The 23,143-nt window shown below is 44.1% G+C and overlaps 1 non-coding gene and 1 pseudogene across 1 annotated transcript; both read right to left on the bottom strand.

The window, feature by feature from the left end:
- Positions 1-1,282: 1,282 nt before the first annotated feature.
- On the bottom strand, positions 1,283-14,139 carry LOC141040608 (uncharacterized; annotated as a pseudogene).
- Positions 14,140-21,034: 6,895 nt separating this feature from the next.
- TRNAS-GCU (transfer RNA serine (anticodon GCU)) lies at positions 21,035-21,122 on the bottom strand. Its single transcript has one exon. It is a non-coding gene; the product is annotated as a tRNA-Ser (tRNA).
- Between the last annotated feature and the right edge of the window lie 2,021 nt (positions 21,123-23,143).

Below are 23,143 nucleotides of genomic sequence, written 5' to 3'. Positions count from 1 at the left end.
TGTCTGTCTCTTTCTGTATAATTTTTTGTCCGGCAGACAGTCAGACCTGCAAATCCATTGGTATGCAATTTTTATCACTTGTTGACTTATTTTATGTGTTTTCAAGAATTTGGTTATTTATATATTTCATTATGCCCGATGATCTGCCATGTGCTCTGCTGATGATCTAGTCGATGGTGACTTATGAATTCCTAATCCAATTGTGCGGCCATGTTAACACCAAATACACATAGTACATGTCTCCGAGGAAAGGGCAGGTCTGAGACTGGGACTCGCAGCTACCTTATTTAAGAAATAACTCCTACTGGGTTTTGAGCTAGCCAAGCTGGAGTTTTATTTGTTTTCCAACTTCTCTTTATTACTTTCATCAACTTTAAAAATATGCAGATACGATGTTTATAAATCATATGCATATATGCATCTCTAAAGGTACTTCTGAAATATGTAATTTTGTTGATTTGCGAAATATGCTATTATAGGAGTTTGCTGGCTGATATAGTTGATGGTGGATTTTTTTAATTCCTGTTTATAGCCTGCAGACGTGGAGAATGGATAGTCATGCACTTTTGCTAGATTTAATTTCCACAATACTCTTTCGGGTTCCGATAAGAAAAGTCATCGTGTTCGATACTAACACGGTCGTCTCCTATGTTAAATTACATACCATCATGCTATCCCGGAGTAGTTTTGCATTAAGGGCGGCTTTATTGACTCATAATATGACATCTAGGAGATACGTACAATGAGTATACACCAGGTCTCTGCATGGTTAATATGTACATCACGGCGATCGACGTCTTCTGGTCTATATCGATGACCTCCTGGTCATTGCTTTTACATGTTCCTTGGTTAAAACAAGTTTGATCTGCTGCGGCAACGAGCTTCGTTCACCACGTGTGGCTGGTGGATGCATGACGAAGAACACTTTGGTACCCTGAAGGGTTGGATGTAGTTTTCAATTTTATAAGAGTGTTCTTGTGAGGGTTTGTGCTACTTAATAAAGGTGGCCTTTTCGGAAGAGAAAAAGATGCACACGGTCAACACCCAGTTCCAATATAGGTGGCTTATTTTTTCAAGAAAGTTTGTGCTACTTGATTACTGGTTGTATTGGTGATGTTGCTTTGCCAAGAAAGCTGGAGGAAACCCTAGTTTTTGAAAAATACCTATCCCTTTTAACACCAAAATAGAATATAACACATATCTCCAGGCGACAGGGCAATTTTGGAGACTGGGACTCACAACCAACCTTAGCTTGTCTTCTGGCTGTGAGCTGTGATTATCGCTACTTGTCACTTACACTTGGCCGGACCATCGCTACTTGCACATCATCACGTGCTGCAGACACATTGTGCATCAGAAGAGAAAAGTCATGGCAACGACACCCGCACGGTCCCACGCGCGGGGTTGAATTGTCATGGGGAGCACGTACGTACGTACGAGGTTGTCACATCTTCAGCAGGTGGCAAATGTGACACCAGTATATACGTCTGGAAAACGCGCAAAGATAATCATGTACTATGTGATGTGGCTCTGCAGTCGTGGATGAGAACGTCCGCATGCATGCCTGACACGGTGTGTACGAGAAGAGAAGAGAATAGTCAAGGCAGCCACAGCCCGTACGACAAATTAGGTATCTAATACATGCAACATTCTAATCTAATCAAATCAAACAAGGGTTCTTCAAAATCTTGAAAATAGCATACATTCTATGGATAGAAAGAAGGGGATCGGAGGAGAGTACCTTCTAGAATAGATTGATGAAGGAATCCACGGACTAAATCGTCAGATTTGAAGGATTTGGAAGAGGGGATTAAGAGGGGGAGAGAAGAGGGCCGCCGCCCCGGCTTCTTCTGTAACTGGTGCAATGGGGTGGGTGGGGAGGAGAGGGCCGCGGCGGCTGCATCTAACTCACAATGCGGCGCCTACATGTATGGCGCCTAGCTCGGAGGCGCTGCACTGCCGGGTGCGGGCCCAGGGGCTGCCACGATGGACAGAGGTGCAACGCCCCAGAGCTAGGCGCTGCACCGTAGGGTATGGTGCCTACGTGTCGGGCGCCACTCAAAAAGGTCAACCGTGTCAAATAGTTTTAGGTGCAATTCATTTTGTGATTTGATTTTGTTCAGAAGTTAAAATTGTTAAATTTGCCTAAACGCGCGGCGTTGAATTGTCATCGGGAGCACGTACCTGTGTACTGTACGTCGGAGGTCGTCACATCTGCAGCAGCTGGCATATGTGACACCAGTACGGGACGCACATCTGAAAAACGAGCAAGTTAATCATGTATCGTGTTAAGTGGTTCTGCGTTCGTGGATGAGAACGCCCACAAGATTAGTCTCAACGCGATTCGCTGTCCATCGTATGTAACCTGTCCATCATCGGCTCTGTTTGGATACTCTAACATAGTTAGAGTTAGAGTTATTTTCTAACCCATTCTAACCCAAATAAGCATCTCTCCACCGGGATAGTTGGGTTAGATAGAACTAACCCAGTCTAACCCTCCCTGTTTGGATACTTTTGGATTATTTGAGCCCCCAACTAACCCAAACTAGCTCTAACCCCATGATCCAAACAAGGCCATCGGCTGTGTGTGGGACCGGAGAGAAGGCCTCCCAAGTAAAAAAAGTGAAGAGACAGAGGACGGCGATTGCAGTACGAGCCTGCGCACATTCGAAGGGCGACAAATGGAATTTCTCTTGGCTGTTCCGGATGCATATGCACCGGCCAATTTTAAATCGTTAAGAATAAGTTTTTTTCCAAGACACCTATTAGCTCTCTCTTATGTAGAGGCGGGAAGTTGTTGTTCTCTCTTATGTTTTCTAATTAAATTCCCCTCCCGGGCGATCCGGTGGCGGAAGGGTGGGGTAGAGGGAACCTCGGACCTCGGCGATCTATGTTGTCCACTGACACCCCCCCCCCCACCCACCCCACCCAAACACTTATTTCGTGGCCTGACCTCCCGCCACCAAGCCAATGCATAAGATGTTTACAATATACCACGAGTCGCCAGTCAATCTGACGGCAATAAATCCGCGCTGGCAGTTACGCCTACGTGACAAGAATAGTCAAATAAGGCTAATCGGTTGGTGTATCCAACCATTGCCCGGAACATCCATCTTTTACGTGAGAAGTGCTTTGTGGCCTTCGTCTCCCTCGCCCACCCCTGTGCCCGCCATTGCCGGCCACACCCTCCACCACCCAGCCGCCGGCTAGGCGTCCTCCTACACCGTCGAAGCTCTTCCGCCTACCGCCGGCCTCCATCATCGCCGGAACTCCTCCGCCCGGCACCTGCCCATCGGCTCCAGTTCTCACGCCACCCACGCATCACCCAGCAAGACGCCGGCCCCGTCCTCGCGGGCCGCACTGGCGCAGACATGCCCGTGCGGGTGGATCTAATTTTCATAGTACTCATTCGGGCCAATAAGAGAAGTTCTCGTGTTCGATATTGACATGGTCTCCTATGTTAATTTACATACGATCTTGTTATCCCAGAGTAGTTTTTCATAAAGGGCGCCTTTATTGAGTCATAATATGGCATCTAGGAGATATGTACAATGAGTACACATCCGGTCTCTACATGGTTAAGGTTTATATCATGGCCATCGACGTCTGCGGGTCTAGTTCGACGACCTCTTGGTCACTGTTTTTACATGTTCCCTAGTTTAAACAAGTTTGATCCACTGCGGTAACGACCTTTGTTCATGATGTGTGGTCGGTTGATGCATGGGGAAGAAGACTTTCGTACCTCAAGGGTCAGATGTATTTTATAATTTTAGTAAGAGTGCACTTGTAAGGGTTTGTGCTACTTAATATATGACCTGTGACCTTTTCGGAAAAGAAAAAGATGCACACGGCCGACACCCGGTTCCAGTAGGCTTATTTATTTTTGCATGCTTGATTAAACTTGGATTTGTGGTTATATCGGTGATGTTGCTTTACCGAGAAAGCTGGATGAAACCCTAGTTTCTGAAAAATACCGATCCCATTTAACACCAAATAAAATATAGTACATGTCTGCAGGGGACAGGGCATTTCTGAGACTGGGACTCACAACCAACCTTAACAGTCTTCTAGTTGTGACCTGTGATTATGACAGTCACTGACACTTGGCCGGTCCCCCATGGGTGAAAATAGACAAAACTGGTCCTTTTCTGAAAGTTCAACACAAAATGGCCCCATTCTGAAAATATTTCACAAAATGACCCTTTTGCATGACGCCCGGGCCTAGGGTGTCATGCTAGATAGCATGACGCCCCGGGCTAGGGCATCATGCTATTTGGCATGACACCCTAACCCGGGGCGCCATACTACATGTCACAACCATGACGCCTTAGTCCGGGGCGTCATACTCTTTAGCATGGCGTCCCAGCCCCGGGCGTCATGCAAAAGAGGGTCATTTTGTGATATATTTTTAGATTAAGACAATTTTATGTTAAACTTTCAGAAAAGGATCAGTTTTGTTCATTTTCACCCCCCATGGATACTTACCCGTCATCACGAAAAACGAGCAACTTAATCATGTACCGTGTCAAGTGGCTCTCCTTTCACGGATGAGAACGTCCACAAAATTAGTCTCAAACGCGAGTCGTTGTCCAACAGTGCTGCAGATTGGACTGGAGAGAAGGCTCCATCAGGACCTTAACATTAACGTGCGATCCAGAACACGGCAGTGAAGAGACAGACGACGGCGACGACGGTACGAGCCTGTGTACAGTCGAACGGTCGACAAATGGACTTTATCTTGGCTGCTCCGTTCCCAGGTGTGAACGTTCTGAACCATGGGCATATGAACCAGTTTCTCAAAATTGCATTTTAAACGTGTTTTAAAATGTCAAAGAACTTGGAACAGAATTTCACGCACACATCTTCGCAACATGTGTGCGTAGGACAAGTTCTGTGAGAAAAAATCTCTTTTATTTTGCCTCCACAAAAAAGAGAAATTGCAGTGCTTCTAATTAGCGTCCCATGGTATATTTTTTGTCTTTTTTGAATAGGCCAAGCAAAAAGTTATTTTCCATCAAATTTTATGTGCACACATAGAATGTGAAGATGTATGCGTGAAACTTTTTTAATTTTTTGTGGGCAATTAGAAATGGGTTTTCCAAAGTGGGTTCATATGCCCATGAGTTCATCCATGCACTTTCCGTTCCAGATTCATATGCACTTGCCAATTTTGAATCATTAAGAAGATTTTTTTTCTAAGACACCTCGCCTGTGCAGTTTTGAAGGTAGATGCGGGAGTTGTTGTCTCTCTTATGTTATCTAATTAAACTCCACTCCCCGGGCGCTCCGGCGGCGGAAGGGTGGGGGAGCGGGAACCCCGGATCTGGTTGTCCGGTGTGGAAATAGGATGTGGGCTTGCGTCTAAGGCGGTTCCATGGAAGGGAACAATCTCGACGCAAATGAAAATAATGTTCTCCCAATCCTTGCTCCACCTCAACGACGGCTCACCGGGCTTCAGTGCTAAAGGACAAGTGGATGTTGGCCCTGGTCTTGCTGTGGAGGCGGCGGCGGCAGCAGTACTGTTGTCATTTTGTCCTCGGGCTCCGTCCGTGTCGTGGCAGCGGCTTATGCAGCATCACTTGGAAGCTTCGAGAGTTTGTGCAGGCCTTGGGAGGCTGGCTTGTTTGCTTTCTTAGGTAGCAGCCACAGTGTGCCACGTTCTAGTGCTTCTGTGTCGGCTTGGTCAGCTTCGAGGCTCTCAACTCTTGGACTTCGAATATGGCGACTACGACTTTTCACCCTGAAGTGCCAGTCTGAGCATATCCTACCAATGCCTTACAAGGTAACGACGTAAAAACATCATCATTGCTAGGTATAACCATAACCAAATTGGTTTTAACCTAGGCTTTCACCCCGGAGCTCGAGTCGGGTGCTCGAGTAACACCACCATCGACATCACTCATGTGTTGTCACCACCACTATTTCGCGACCCCAGCTGAATGTGTGACCACTGCCGCTGCACAACCATCCCTATGCATCAAGCCGTCGTCCATAGTTTGCATCTCAGTGCAGAAGTCAACCACTGGATCTAAAGGGAGAGACCCTCACGAAGATCTTTCGATGGCCGTACCAATCCGTTGGTCAATGCCTCGGGAACACCGACGACATCAACACGACACCATGCCTTGTTGGATTGATCGATCCCCAAGTCCCCAGAGAAATTCCCCTGGCGCAGCCACCAGCGATCATTGCTCGACAATGTTTTCTGGTGCCTGTAGCGGGAGGATGGGGAGGCGGTGATGCTGCCTTGTGTGCCTGCCCCAGCCACCTCACGGAGACAACGCGGAGGTATGATCTGGTTTTCTGGGACAGTGAAAACCAGGGGCCGCCGTCCAAGACCAGCACGCTATCGGAGTCCACACGCTGCCGCCCAGTAGATCCGTGATGGGCCTCCGTGACAGTGACCTCCACTCATGCATGAGGCCCAGCCGCGCCTCCGCGAGCGTCCGCCTTTGCATCCACCGGCGTGAATTAGCAGCGCTCTCGTGTTCCACACGCGCCCCAAGCGGCGCAGCCTCAGGTAGGCATGCCTGGCCATCATAGGAGCAATCACACGACAAGGGAAGGAGGAGACGATGCTGCTCCCTGATGGCCGAGATCTGCATGCCTACCCTCCCAGCAAGATGCTCCGCCGCCGCCTCCCTGGAGTCTGCACAGGCTTCGCCGATGGGCTCCTCAGGCAGCGGTGAGATGAGAGTGAGAGGTGCTCGGCCTAGGAGCGCCGCTGGTGGGCTACCCACGAGCGGCCAGGTAGGGGCGACTCGGGGGCTGGGCGATCCTTTTTTTAGGCTGTTCTGTTTTCATTTCTTAGGAGCGATCTCTCGATATACTAGGATTATCCCTTTAAGTTTTCTACGAATGGGTAATTCATTGCAAGATGCGTAAATCTGATATTTATTTTGTATTTCATTATAGATATGCCTGAATATGGAAAGATTATCATATCTCCATAATATACTCATGAAATAGATAATTTTCATATGTGGTAAGAAGGAACGATGACCACTGGTTCTACGTCTGCCGCCACAAGCACTAATTCGCATGATTGAACATCTATATAAGGAAGATATGAGGCACTAGAAATGGCTTGCCATTTCCCGTCACCGAGCTTTGTGAAGTCTACCATTTCATAGTAGGCACTTTATCAAAGGTCCTCATAGTTATCGGCATCATCATCGCCACCTCCATTTAGGTAAAACCCTAGTACTCCATCAATAGGATTAGACTAGTATAAAAAGGGCATTATGGGAGATATAAAGAGATGATTCCCATAGCTAAAACCACTTGCCGTGTAAAATAACCACTTCTCCAAATTATGATGTTAATCGAAGCATAGCACTTGCATATCATTGTTTCATGCAATGTTGGAATGTTCAAAATGGTTTCCAACTCAAACAAAAGCGAAGCTATGATTTCTTGAAAGCAATGTTGGAATACCTTGGACTGGAGCCACAGCGAATTTTGGAAAAAATAGAGATAATATTCTATTTGGGCCGGTCAACACCGTCCTGATAACCCAAATCCCTTCCGACAAAGCCTTTAGGCCTATAGCCTATTAAATCGCTCAAGCTCTGTCAAAGGGAAGGCAACCACAGTCCTACCACACGTAAGCCCCTCGGTCTTACCCACCACTAGTAAACTCCTTATAGGTAGGGTCGCATTAGTGGTGGGCAGGCTGGGTGCAAAAAGATTCCTGCCACAGTTATCTTTTCTAGAGACCAGTGGGGAGTGCAAAAAGATGCTCGCCACTGGAATTAAGTTATCTGTGGAGAGCGAAAATTACTGCCTGCCACTGGTTTTCTAGACATAGGTTAGCCATGCGCCAACAATACCAGTCGCGAATACCATACACTTGCCCGCCACTAGTAGTTAGATCAGCAGTGGTGGGAGGTATACCAGTGGCAAGCACCATCCTTTGCCGGCCACTACTCAAACATGTAGGTATTTTGTTTAATTTCATGTTTTTAGATTTTATTATGTTATTGTTTTGTGACATTGGTATTGTATGGAAAATGATTTGAACATTGTAGGTTCCATTATTTGCTATATGTTTTTGACACTTTATTGATAAATTTGTATTTAACTAGATATAATTAAAATTTAATTGCAATTATACATTTAAAACTAATTTTGAAAGGTTGGAATAAAATCATAATTAAGGTATTTATGTGTGATGAAATTATTGTTGCTACTTTCAAGTATAATTATATGTCAAAATTGAAACTCACAACTTAGTTGTAATTATTAATAAAAATAAAATTCAAAAATAATGTTGTCTGAAACCTATGAAACTTTTCCTGATGTCATGACAGGTGTAGCGTGTGGTTAGTTTTTTTAGAACATCAGAAAATGCTATGATGTAGATTTTTTTTAAGCAGCTCGAGTACAAGTTCGAGCTTTGATCATTTTAGGCTGGTTTGAGCTAACTCAAACTGAGTTTTAAAGTGAGCCAAATTCGCGTTTTGTTTTAATTACAGTTTTATATGACTCCGGTATCTTCCTAAAATGCAGATTATATATTTACAAATCGTATGCACGTCTGTATATCAAAATGTACCTCCAAAATATACGATCGAAATTAGCTGTTAAAGTTTACCTCGGGATACCGTCTTAATATCAAGGATGACAACTTCTCTTATGGGGCTGAAAGGAGTAGTGTGAAAATTAAGTGTGTCAAAATCTCACAACTATCTATTTTCCATGGCTGCGCGATTGAATCAGGAACTACTAATACAACGTCTATTAGATTGGCCAGCAAAATATCAACACTTCTTAATGTATCAAATACACATTTGTACATGTCTCCAGGGCAACTCGACTGGGACTCGTGACCAACCTTGGCTCATCTTCTAGCTGTGAACCCGTGAGTGTCTATCAGTCATGGTCATTGGCCAGTCTTAAATAGCTTGGCTACATATGACCGTGTACTGCAGAAAGATTCTCTGTGAAGAAGAATCAAAGCAACCACGCTCGCTCGATCACGCCTTAAGTTGTGGTTGTCAGGAGGTCGTACCAGAATGTCATATTTTCAGATGGAGATGGAGAGAGAGAGAGAGAGAGAGAGAGAGAGAGAGATAGAGAGAGAGAGAAAAGATTCAAAGAAACCATAGCCGCGTGATCGAGAGTTGATTTGTGGTCGTTGAGAGCACGTACAAGGTTGTCACATCTGTTGTACGATATCACACGGGGTACCTCTCTCCCGTGGCCACAAATATGGAAACTTGGAAAGTGAGAGAGGGAGACATGTACGATGCCTTGAAAAGGAGCAAGAGAGAGACATAGTCCCAGCAAACCTCTCAGCGACGATGGTACACCGAAACGTTCGGTGCATAGTTCATTTTATTATTATTAAGACTCGCTAAAGTTAGCCGACAAATTTCATTTTTAGGCTTAGAGCCGAACTGTATGTTCCTTCCGACTTTTACGTCCCTATAAAGGCTTTAGCGTGGAATTAATGTTTGGTCATTCTAGCCAATAACAAACTAGACCAACAACCTTTTTTCTATGTTTGTAATCGATAGATTATTTGTATGTACGCAAAACAACCAAGAATCACTGGCCCAATATAAAGAAAAAAAATCATGAAATGGTAGGATAGAAAGAGATAACATGTAGGACAATTTGTTCATCACCCTTGGAACAAGGTTGATGTCGTTGTTTGTCAACAGATCCAACGGTCATAATCTACCAAGCCACGATGGTAATTATGTGAGTTGCCATACTGTTACCGGCATTCTTATCTTCATATGCTACAACTATCAATTTGGCAATAATGTCCTAGTTACCATCACTATTGGAAAAAGGCTTATACGTGAACCCCAATGAGTGGTGGGCGAGGCGGGCTCCCGTCACTTCTATTTTTGAAAACAAGCAGTGGCGGGTAGCAAAAGCTGCCTCCCACAACTAAGAGCGTAATTGGGGCGGCAGTACTCATTGCCCGCCATAGGTATAATCTCCCAGGCGGGACTTGTTTGCGTAACTCAGCAGCGACAGACTCCACCTAGCACCCGCCACAGGTAGATGACCAAGCAGTGGCGAGTGGTGACTAGCAACCGCCACTAATTTTCCTTGCCGAATGTCCGGTCTTGGTAGAACATAGCTGTGGCGGGTCCTGCTTACTGCCTGCCGGTGGTAGGTTAAAGAACCTGGGGCGGGCCGCCGGCCGCACCCACCACTGCTACTATCTTTTTTTAAATTCCAGCGGGGACTGGATGCAAATTACGTCCGCGCGGTTGGCCGCAAAAGCCAATCGCGTACCAACACCACCACGCTACGCTCATATATTGTACATGATGGTACACCGATCCCAAATAAATTAATGATTTGATTGTAAAAAAGAATAACGTAACCAAACTGCTCTTGGCTGTGAGTTACTTGGAGTAGCCTTGCAAAGAAAAGGAAAAACAGTTAATAATACTAGAAAGAAATGTACAAGAAAGGAAACATTAGTATATTTGAAGGTGAAAATTATTACCACATGTTTATTCTTCCTCAAAGCTAGCCCAGGCTTCAACTGTTTAAGAAAGTTTGTGTACCTATGCCCTTGGAGACCACAATTGCCACATGTTATGGTCCCCATTCTTGACGTGTCTTTTGGCTTTGGTACTTCAAATTTGCCCTTGATCCTCTTTTCTTTCTTTCTTCCTCTCTTGATTTTGAATGCAGGTGGTTCTATGTCTGGACCAGGGGTCCTTACCCAATCATGCTCACCAGGCACAGGAAAGATCATTGGTTCATAAGCAGCAACATAAAAATCTTTCTTGAAGAATTTGCTGACATAATCCTCTGGTTTCCTTTTAGCCTTGTTCATTGCAGAGATGGCATGGTTGCAAGGTATGCCACTAAGGTCCCACTTCCTGCATCCACAAGTCTCAAGTTCCAGGTTGACAGCATGTGTTTGCTGCCCACTTGTAACTTGCCATAAGTTGACCCCTGCCTGTATTGGCTTGCAGTATCTTGCCCTCTCCTTCTCAACCTCTAGCTTCTCACTGTAATGAGGTGTTATCTCCCATCTTGCTGCCTTTCCACTCTCTGTTTTCCTGTGCCACCTCACCATCTGCTTATCTTTTATCCCATCACACATTGTCCTTATAGGTTTTCTCCTAACATCTAGAATGTACTTGTTGAACACCTCAGGCAAGTTGTTCACTACCAAGTCAGTCTTGCAGTTTGTGTCAAATGCATGCCTTGCCCATGATTTTTTGGTATTGCAGCAAGCCACTCCCAAGCTTCCTCACTTTCAGCTCTAAGATCATTCATTGCAATATTAAATTTGTGTTCATTGTAGGCATAGCTAGCATTATCCATGCACTTCTTAAGATCTTCACCCCTAAACCCAGCATTTTGGAAATTTGCATATAAATGTCTAAGGCAGAATCTTTGGTTGCAATTTGGAAACACAGCATTCAGTGCATTCAGTAACCCCTGACACAAACAATTTAACAAGTCTAAGCTACAAGCTAAAGAAATATGCACCAATGAATGAAATATGCATTCTAATCTACTGTAAACACTTGTGCAAAACACATACCTTTTGTCTATATGACATTATAGTATAAGGTCCAAACTTGCCCACTTCTCCCCCTAGGCAAATTTTCAGTTGGTGTAGAAACCAACACCAACTAGGTGTGTCCTCTTGTCCATCTATGCCAAATGTCAGTGGATATGTGTTGTTGTTGCCATCTCTACCAGTGGCAGCAAGGAGTTGAGCACCTGTAGTGAGCTTAATGAAGCATCCATCAACACCTGCATAATCAACATTTCCAAACATTAAATACATTCAATTGAGAAACAATATGTAGTACTCTACAATATGTAAATGGTGCACAAGGTTCAGGAACTAACCAATGAATGGCCTACACCCATTGAGAAACCCCTCCCTTGCTCCATTCATGCAAAAGAACATGGCATGGAATCTTGGGCCTGGTGGGGTATTCTTGCAGTTGGTACTAGAGTAACAGTAGTGACTATTACTCTGCTCCCAGGGTTTGTGTCCATGACAGTCTGAGCATAGTCTTTAAGCCTAGGATATTGCTTCTTGTGATCTCCTAACACAGCTTCAATAGCTATGTTCTTTGCCCTATATGCCATGCACTTGGGCACATCTACACCATATTTTTCCATGCATGCATCAACTGTAGTCTGAATACCAGTAGTTATATCAGATCTGAAGAGATGCTCATATTTCTGTGCTAGCCACTTAGCACTAACCCTTGTGGTCTCAGTAGTACTAGGGCAAGTGTGCTCTAGTCTCATCTTCTTAATTACAAAGGTTTTCTCCCCTTTTATAACTGTTGCCACCATAAAGAACTGACATTGTTTATCTGTACACTCAACAATTATCCTCTGATCTGAATTCCTGTGATACTTGAAATTCCTGGCCTGAGTGATGTGCAAATTCAACAAAGCATCTCTGAATTGATGCTGATCCCTAAAACACAACTTTAGACATAGTGGTTCATGTGGTTGCTCCATTTTCTCATTATACCACTTCCTAGCGGGCCTTTTCTTTGCCCTACTCTTCCTTTTCTTTGGTAGGACAAATGATAGTGGCTGAAAACCATCATCATCACTCTCCCTCAACAACCCCTTCTCTTCTTCATCTGATGATGGTCTGGAATCAGGCTCAACCTCTGGTAGCTTACTGCAATGTGACCCAGTAGTTGGTCCTCTTCTAACTGGCAGCTTCTGCTTCTTTACAAGGACAACTATATTTGCTTCTTCTTCTTCAAAAGTCCTATCTTCCTCTACCTCAAATGGGTCCTCAACTTCAATGTCACCCTCATAATGTAGCAATGGTTCCTCCTCTGATAGCTCATCATATGATTCTTCCTCTTGTACTTCTAACTCTCTTTGTCTCTTCCCCTCTTCCACCTCTACATCTTCATCATCACACATATAATTAGGCTCACTTCCAATTTGACCATCCTCATCAGAGGCAGAAGCATCACTGTCCTCATATACCTCATATCCTTGATATCCCTCTTCTTCTTCTTCTTCCAAAACAGCTTTCAACTTGGCATTTGCATTCTTGCTTTCTTGTGTGCAAACACCAGGAGGATGGGGTGTGCTAGAGCTGCTACATTGACTTTCAAAAACTACTCCTTGCTGATCAACAGCTAAGACAGGAGGCTCACTCAGATCATAAACAACAGGATCTTGGTACACAACAGTGGACAAATCTGGCCTTTCACATTGCCGCAACTCAAAATCTCTATCAGGGGGTCCACAAGCCCTAACTAGCAAATTAATCTCCAATTTTTCCTGGAGCTTCCTCTTTATCATCTGTAATTCTGCATGACTGTCTACCAAATCCAGCCCTTTCTCTCCTAAAGATGGATTTTCAATGTGATACAAACAATCATATGCATTAAATCCTTGGGTTTCCATCACTGCAACCAAATCCAGATAAGTAATATCTGAACTACAAAGCTTCATCTCCAATGGTTCTCTTGCATCAAAATGGATCCTTACTTGCCAACTGTGTTCATCCAAACTACAGAACAAATTCATTTTCATGTATTCATTATCATAACTCTAAATTTGGAGAGCAACAGTACACTACAGGAAAAATTTGAATTAACTTTCCTATAAGTCTCAAATTTACTATTACTATTACAGAAGACAGAACATGAATCAATGTAGCTTCAACCATTTGAGCACAATAGCAAATTCAAGGAAAAAGACAAGGACAAAATACTTCAATTACTCAAACCCTAATCCCAAATTGATACTGTAATTGAACTACTTTCTACACTAGGTAACTAGGTTACTGTAATTGTCCTACAGTGCTCACAGAAGATGAACAAACCCTAATCCCCAACTGGAGATGAACAAACCCTAAAATCCACAATTGGATAAATCAGAGGAGGAGGGGGAGAAGGATACGTACAGCACGCCGCCGAGTCCATGCGTCAACTCATGGCTGCTGCTAGGGTTCGCCACCCATAGCTGCGCCAACCGCAGCCGCTGCTCCATGGAGAGTAACAGCGACTCCTCCTCGCCGTCGCTCGAGTATGCAGAGCTGGAGTCGTCGCCTCCGTCACCGTCGACGCCAGCCGGGTCGCTAGGCTGCCAAAATGGTAGGTCACCGCCGCCGCCGACGCCCTCGCCGCCGCCTGCCGGAGTCGCCGACGCCATGGACTAGGGTTCAAGTCAAGGAGGAGGAGGGGAGGGGAATGGTGCGGTGGGGGTGAATCGGTGGGACCGGACCGGGTTGGAGAGCGGCTCGTCCTAGTCAGCGCGCGGGCACACGCCGATTGGCCAGCGTGGCATCTGACGGGTGGGCCCGAGCTATTGGATACAGCGTCAATACGTATAAATCAGGGTTTTAGCCTTTTTTGCAAAAACCTGGACCAATGTTGGTACTGACACGCAAAAATTAGCAATCGTGGTACCAATCTGCATGTGATGCCCCAATTGTGGTACTTGTGTGCAATTAACTCGGGGCGGCGGATGGTGATGCATCTGGTTTGGACTCCCCATCGGCAGCAACCTCTGAAAGTCCCCACCATGCTAGTGCTTAAGCAAGGAGGACACCCGCATTATCTCTGGTAGCATAAGTACAACAGCAAACATCAGAAGCCAACATTAGCACGAAAAGGTGCTCCATGAAAAACTTGCTATCACCGAAGAATCATATGAATCAAGCTACATACTACATGCTTTCAAGACCTACAACACACACACACACACACACGCACACGGGCAACCAATTTAGCGAGGCCGCCCACCCAGCAAAACGCACCAAAGAACCAATCTTTCTTAATCAGAGAAGAAGAAGGTGAGACCCAATCTCAGTCGTCGTCCGCGCTGTGCAGGCCATCCATCGAGCATCGCACCACGGACCCCGCCGCTCGATCCCCAGCCCGCACGGCCGCGCGGGACTCCCGCACCGGCGGCAGCCCCAAGGGGCCGCCAAGCCGATGCTCGAACCGGCACGGGGGAGGGGCTGGCCCCGAGGAGCGGGGAGCCGGCGAATCCGTCGGCCAGGAGCTGGGCGGCGCCCTCCATTATCGCCGCCGTTTGGGGAGGGACGCGGTGCCGGTCGACACGGTGTGGGGCGGGCGGCGAGGGGCAGGAGGGGGCGGCGGGATGGAGGTGAAGATGGGATCGAGGAGGCAGGGTCGTGCGAGGCACTGGTGGTTTTTTTTCTTCTTTTTTCTCCTTGGTACCGGTTCGGGTCTGACTTATGAGGGGACTACGGGTGCAATTACTAGAAAATGGGAGGGCCTATTTGCAAAAAGGGCGCGACGGTGAACCCGCCAGACTTAATCCGTGCTTTATTATTAGGGAAAGATTCCTTTGATTTTTTTGCTTCACTTTAGAAAAATTCAACCATTCCGAAAGACCGAAGTTTCATTCAAACAGAAATTTAAATCATTGAAATTTCATTCAAGATAAAAGCTAAATTTAAACATTATGATATTTTACATATTTCAGTGAACTAAACTTAAAAAAAAATCCTAAACTACTCCTTGTCGCTTGCTCGCCGCGAGGTCGACAATGCCCCCCTGCAGCTCCATCGTCATCGTCGTTGCTGCTGCCGAGGTTGTCAATCGACCCCGTCGTCCTCCTCCACCACAGCCGCTACCTCCGCGGCCACCCTCGCAGCTGCCGCGGCAGCCTGCGATGTCCGGAGAGCGACGAGGTACCCTGACGTGTCTTCAGGGTCATAGTCCTCTTGGAGGACGAGCTGTTCCGGCGGGAGGATCACCTTCGACAGGGCATGCGGGGCGGGCGGCGCGGGTGCCGTTGGTGCGGCTGGTCGCTGCCCGCCGAAAATGCATTGGGCACTTCCGCGCGGCTGCGCTCCGCCGGACATGAGGGCGGTGTGGGCTGCCGCCCTCCGGAATTGGCCGATGACGTCGTCATAGCTTTTGCCGTCCCAAAACTACTGATGGCCGATAATGTTGCACCTGCCGCCCTGGTGGGTGCGGTGCTCCTCCGCCGTGGCGCCAGGGACCAACATCGGGTAGCCGTCCTTGTCGATCTTCCAGTTGTGGGGGAGTTTTCACCCTGGCGGCACGAGGAGGCCAAACCGGTAGAGCTCCTCTGTCTCTGTCTTGCCGAGGCTCGACGACCAGGAGCTGCGGTTGTTTCCGTCGCCTCCGCCACCGGAGCTGCTACAGCCATCGTAGAACGCATCATCGGGAGAGGGGCTTGGAGAGTGTCGGGGTGTGGGTGGCGGGGTGAGGACGATGGGGGCTTGTAGAGCGTCTGGTGTGGACGGCGGGGTGAGGACGACAGGGCCTTTTATAGCCCACCGGGCGACAGGCAGGTAGGCGGACGGGCGGCCGGTGTTACTCCCGCAATAATGGCGGCGGCCTCGGGAGATGGCAGGGGGCCTCAGGAACCGACGCCACCCAGGCTGACGGGGCGACACGGGCTGACGAGGTAGGTACGTGGATGGGCGGCTGAAGTGATCTGAGCCATCGTTGTGTTTAGGGGGTTGTATCGAAGAAGAAGTGATATATAGAAAACAAGGTGGGAAGAGGATTGAAATACGAAGCAAGCCATTGTTTGTTTGATTCAAATTTACTTATCTCTATCTCTGAGGGTAACAAACTTTTTCTAGATGTGTGTACCGGTGGATGGAGAGGGAGAGGCCGAATGCAGTAAAAAAATCCCAAAGAAAACGAACTATAGCTATGTTCCATCTAGAAGGTGGACGTCAGAATGATCGACAGTACTATAAGAGAAAGGGTAATTGGATTCTGGTTCAACGCCCTTAACTCACGTATCACACGAGCTATGTATGCGTGGATGTCAATTAGCGAGCAATATGCATGTGTAATAACTCGTCAACAGTGATCTTCCGCACGCTCGTGGAAGCAGTACTGAGACTAGCTATAGACCGGAACAGCGACACTCGTGCATCATGTGCTACCTGCAGCTAGTGCGTGTGTGTGTGGAGGAGAATGGCTTCGGACAGTGAACGTTATGGTCGACTGTCACCCAGAGCAACCCGGCCAGCCTCAGTGCAAGATTCCAAAGCAAGAGACGCCAACCAGGAGCCATGAATAACACATTTTAGGGCATTTTCACTGTTACCCAGTCAACTTCGAGGACTACGAGCATGCAGCACTGCTGTTACCAGGGCAAATATAATTGACAGTCAAACAGGAGACGTCTGTGTGCATCAACCGATATAGAGGCCGGGGGTGTTCCCTCATTTTTGCAAAAAAGGAAAATCTACGAGAGGAGTTTATATGCCTGGGACACTCTGAACTGAGAAGAATTTCCATAAAACTTGCAAGATTCTTTCTGGTCAGAGGCTGCCAAAGGCGGAAGGAAATACTTTATTCCATATGAGCTAGCTCAGCAAAGGCCTTCTCTGACAATGGCATTTGGAAGAGCTCATGACGATGTCCTTTTTTTAGAGAAGGAGGTTAACCCCGGCATCTACATCAATCGATGCATGCGGCCATCTTTATTAATTATTCCATACATCAATCTACCCGAAACCACCACTCACACCTACAGACTCGATAATGTGGATCGTCGCCGATCCATCCACATAAGGTATCGAGACCATCCAGCCGCGGGCCGACCATCTCTGACGGAAGAGATGACCACCACCGCCAACTGCACCGGCCAGAACAGATCTGACTCGAGGTGCCACCAACGCTACCAACAGGCCCTCCACGCCGCCGCCTCCGATCCAAAGCCAGATGGCGCGCCACCGGCTCCGCCGACCGCAGCGCTGCCGCCGCCGCGCCACAGATCGGATCGGGCGCGTCTCCATACGAATCGGGACTCCGCACAATCCCAGAGACGCGGGAGAGAGGTGATGTCCTCCGCCACTGCCGTCGGCCCCCGGGCTTAGACCGGCGGCGTCCCCCGGCGGCGGTGGAGGAGGGGAAGAGGGAGTGCGGGCTGGCGGCGGCTAGGTTTTTGGGTGCCGCCCAAGTCGCCCTAGCAGGAGGCGACGCGAGGGCTTCGGCTCGCTCATGAAGATGTCTAACTGAGAGCTGCATATTTTCATCCTACTTTTTGATTCATTTAGTTCTTCAATTAACTCAAAGTTCTTTCTTTTTCTTTAAAGAATTCCGCCTTCCTTAAAATATCATAAACAGTTCTTGTTGGTTGAGCACCCTTTTCAAGGAAATAGAGAATAGCTGGAACATTTAAACAAGTTTGATTCTTTATCGGATCATAAAAACCTACTTTTTGAAGATCTCTTCCTTCTCTTCGAGATCGAACATCAATTGCAACGATTCGATAGACAGCTTATTGGGATAGATGTAGATAAACAACGCCCCCCCTAGAAACGTATAGGAGGTTTTCTCCTCATACGGCTCGAGAAAATGATTCGAATTTCTGTCGATAATAATAGAAATTAGACTATGACGTGCATTAATTTCCTTACAGAAAAAACAAATTTCATTTATACTCATGACTCAAGTGGGCTAATTTTGCCTGACAAACTTCGAAGGCAAAATCCTTCCAAAAATTTTGAGTCGTCTTTAAACTCTTTTCTTTGTCTCATTTCGAACGAATTGACTTTTATTCCTTATTCTGATCCAACTCTGTTGTTGAGACAATTGAAAATTGTGTTTACTTGTTCTGGAATCCTTTATCTTTGATTTTTGAAATCCTTGGGTTTAGACATTACTTCGGGAATTCCTGTTTTTTTCTTTCAAAAGAGTAGCAACATACCCTTTTTTCTTATTTCCTTTGATAAAGCATTTATCTCTTCTATAGAAATCTAATAAGAGGGATTGATTCTGATATACTTTTATTGGACTTTATTCTTATTTTAACCTTTCGATTTATTTCTATATTAAGGATAGACTGACAAAGTTGGCCTAATTTATTAGTTTTCACTAACCCTAGATTCTTTCCCTTGATAAAAAAAATTCTGTCCTCTCGAGCTCCATCGTGTACTATGTTACTTAAACCCAGCGCAAATTTGGTTCGGAACGAATAGAACAGGCTATGTCGAGCCAAGAGCATTTTCATTACTATGGAAAATGATGGATAAAAAAATCCACAATCAATCATGTCCTTCAAGTCGCACGTTGCTTTCTACCACATCGTTTTAAACGAAGTTTTACCATAACAAACATTCCTCTTTTCATTGCAAAGTGGTATAGAGAATTGATCCAATATGGATGGAATCATGAATAGTCATTGGTTTAGTTTTTTTATACTAATTAAAACTTGCTATCTATGGAGCAATATGGATAAAAGAAAGTAAGTATTTATCCGGGAAGCCTCCGCCAAGATCCAATTTATTTAAACCCATATTAAAATTCTATCATATGAATGAAACATAGTTTGAAAAAGACGACTAAACAAGTTTGCTTAAAACTTATTTATTCTTAAATTTCCACCCTCAACGGATGGCTCGAGATGATCAATCTTGAAGTGAGAAAAGAAGGATTGACTCTTCCTCAATAAATAAACTATCAACCTCCAAAAAAGTTTAATTAATTTAATTACTAGAATTAGAATTCTAGTAGTAATATATTTTTTTAGTACCAAAAACAATTAACTATAATAACTAAATAAACTATTCCAATGAAAAGATTGAAAGTTTTTGGTAGTTATAGAATTCTCGTACTTCTTCAACTCGAATACCAAAAGGAAGAAAAAAATATGACTAAGTGATTTTATAGTAGAGGCATATCCTGAATGTGCTTGATAGATCCCATTTTTTCATGAAAATAAAGATAGTCAATTTGACTGGACTTAAGACTTTATTATGTTTTCTGAGAAAGAATAAGATATCATTATTCTCTTTAATAAACTTTTGTCTCGTACGGAATACTATATGATTTCACCGTTTGTTTCATCAGAAACAATCTGGGACGGAAGGATTCGAACCTCCGAGTAACGGGACCAAAACCCGCTGCCTTACCACTTGGCCACGCCCCATTTCGGGTTTTATGCGACACTAATAAACACTAGTATGTTTATTTGTTATTCGTCAATACCATTTCAATTACATAAAAAAGGAGGGATATTCTCTTGCTAGTATTCTACACATGCGGATAATATAGAATCAAAAAAAATGCATTGATCATTACATGGAATTCTATTAAGATATTATATGAAAGTCGAATTTATTCCACTCTCATTTGAGAGTGCAAATACAAGGAGGTATTTTGTGTTTGGGAAAGTCCGAAGAAAAAAGATTTTGAATCTCCCTTTTCCTTCTTTCCCTTAAAAAAATAACTCAAGAAAAATCCAATTATTTACTCTACAAGAATGAAATGCTTGTTATGCCTAATATACTTAGTTTAACCTGTATCTGTTTTAATTCTGTTCTTTATCCTACTAGTTTTTTCTTTGCCAAATTACCCGAAGCTTATGCTATTTTCAATCCAATCGTGGATATTATGCCTGTTATACCTCTATTCTTTTTTCTATTAGCCTTTGTTTGGCAAGCTGCTGTAAGTTTTCGATGAAATCTTTAGTACTCTGTATGCCAAATTGAATGATGTGTTCATTCCAAAAAAATTTAAAAATGGGTAAAAGCCGAGAAGTTTTATATTTTTATATTATGAACCTTCGATTCTAAAATTTAAATTCTTCTACATTGAATGGGTAGCTACAGCAATAAATTTGGATCAGCCTTTCTACTCCCCTGCACCTAGGTTGAGCAGGTACCTAAAGGTACCTACACAATACCTAACCACCTAACCCTATTTCTGCTATTGATAAGAGTGCTTATTATAAAAGAATTCTTGCAATTTTTTTCAAGAATTCTTTTTTTGCATTTTTAGGTATAAAAAAAACCATCCTAGTGGATCCGTGTGGTAAGGAAAAACTGGTAATCTATTCCTTAAAAAAAATCTTGGAGATTATGTAATGCTTACTCTCAAACTTTTTGTTTATACAGTAGTGATATTCTTTGTTTCACTCTTTATCTTTGGATTCTTATCTAATGACCCAGGACGGAATCCTGGACGCGAGGAGTAAAAATTCAGTTTTTTTTCTTATTGGATTTGTTTCGTACATTTATCTATGAGAAAATCCGGGGGTCAGAATTCTTTCCAATTCGAAAGTCCCAAATGATCCAAGGGAGCGGAAAGAGAGGGATTCGAACCCTCGGTACAAAAAAATTGTACAACGGATTAGCAATCCGCCGCTTTAGTCCACTCAGCCATCTCTCCACGTTCCAAAGCGAAAGGTTTCCATGATATGATATAGGCAAGAAATAAGAAATAACGGTTGCAAAAAACCCCCTTTTTTTCTTTCAAAAGTCTATAAAAATTATATTGCCAATTCCATTTTAATTATATTCTTTTTTTCTTAATGTTAATAAAAAAAGAAGAAAATTCTTGTTTTTTCTTTCTAAAAATCGATAATGGCCGAGAGACAATCAAATAGATTTTCTCTTTAGCGGGCATTTCCATATAGGACTGGTTATAATTATAATAAAACAAGCAGGCTATATAAAAAAAACTCGTTTTTTGTCGATTATTTATCAAGAAAGCAAAAAGGGTTCTTATCAAATCCACCATAAAATTGGAAAGAAGCATAAAGTAAGTAGACCTGACTCCTTTAATGATGCCTCTATCCGCTATTCTGATATATAAATTCGATGTAGATGAAATTGTATAAGCGAATTTTTTTTATTTCCTTAGACTTAGACCGCGCAAGACAAGAATTTTTCGCTATTTACGATTTCATATTCTTGTTACTCGATGTTCTATAGGAATAAGAAGAAATCGCAACTCCTTTGCGCTACACATAAAATTGGATTTCGAAGGTCCATTTTTTTTTCAGAATCCTCTATTTTAGTTCTTCCACCCATGCAATAGAGAGGGAATGGGAAAAGAAGGGTTACTTTTATTTTCATTTTTCCCTTAAAAGATAGACTTTGAAATAGGAGTCTTGGAATAATGCATTCTGAACAGTCCACCCGCTACTCTCATTGACCCCTAATTTTCAGACCTACTCAGTTTTGCCCCTAATTCGTGGTGACGGTCTATTTTAGAAATGCCCCTGAGCAACTTTTCTATCAGGTATTCTTTGCTTTCCAAGCTTGGTGACGTTCCTCTGGAGCTGTTAGTGCTTTCCCTTCTTTTGTAGCATCCCTACAAATATTTATTCTCTCCGAAAACATAAACACCAAGATGAATAAATATGACCTACACTTGCCATTTTGTCTCTAAAATGAATAAATATGCTTAGTTAGCTAAAAAATGGCATAACTACCTAGGTTAGCTAAAAAATGACCTATACTAAGCATCTTCAGTTCGACATACTTATCATACTTAGGTCAAAAATGGCATGATAATCTTGGTTACCTCCAAAATGACATAGACTTAGCTTATTTTCCTCGAAAATGGCATAATAACCTTACTAAGCTCCAAAATGACCTATTTACCTAGCTTAGCTCTAAAATGACCTACACTTAGCATTTTTACCTAGCTTAGCTAAAAAATGGAATTTTTACCTACCTTAGTTAGAAGAAGAAGAAGGTAAAGCAGAGGAGAGGAGAGAAAGAAAGAGAAGAAAAAAAAATCTTCATCATCATCATCATCATCTTCTTCTAACTACCTTGGATTCTGGATTCGGCTGCTGCATCTTTGTTGATGGTTTTTGTGCAGATTTTGCTTGGTGTGCCATGTTATAGCTAGGCTGAAGTGGATTTGATATGACCATGTAGTGATCATTTATGCCTAGTGTCACATATATTTCATAGTCTGATTTGGACATGGCACAGTGCTAATGGTGTTTTACGTGATTCAACATCACCATTGATTTGTAGCGTTTCATAGAGTTAAATGTGGTTTGATGTTGCTGCTGAACACTTGATTAACATGTCCCTGCATCTTTACTATCAACAATTTGTGCCTGACTTGCCTTGAACTATGCATTAGAACTACTATCGAGGAGAGCACTGCAAGTTTGTGTTTAGCTATTTACCGTTGCATGTACCTGTGCTTCAAATTTGTGACTGCTATCAATTATACAATTTGAACTCTTCTACCATTTCCATGTACACACAATGTATATGAGTGTGTCATATGTTTCGTTTGGTTTATAGGGTGCTGATGATCTTTTTCACCCTGTGTCTACCTACCTGCAGATCAACGGGTCTCTGGCTCGCAGGGCCATCAAGGACCTGATGGAGAGGGGGCTCATCAGGATGGTGTCAATCCACTCGAGCCAGCAGATCTTCACC

This window comes from Aegilops tauschii, chromosome 2, assembly GCF_002575655.3.
Source record: "Aegilops tauschii subsp. strangulata cultivar AL8/78 chromosome 2, Aet v6.0, whole genome shotgun sequence".
NCBI lineage: Eukaryota > Viridiplantae > Streptophyta > Magnoliopsida > Poales > Poaceae > Aegilops > Aegilops tauschii.
Note: the sequence above shows the minus strand (reverse complement) of the source record. Positions and strands in the feature narration are given on the sequence as shown.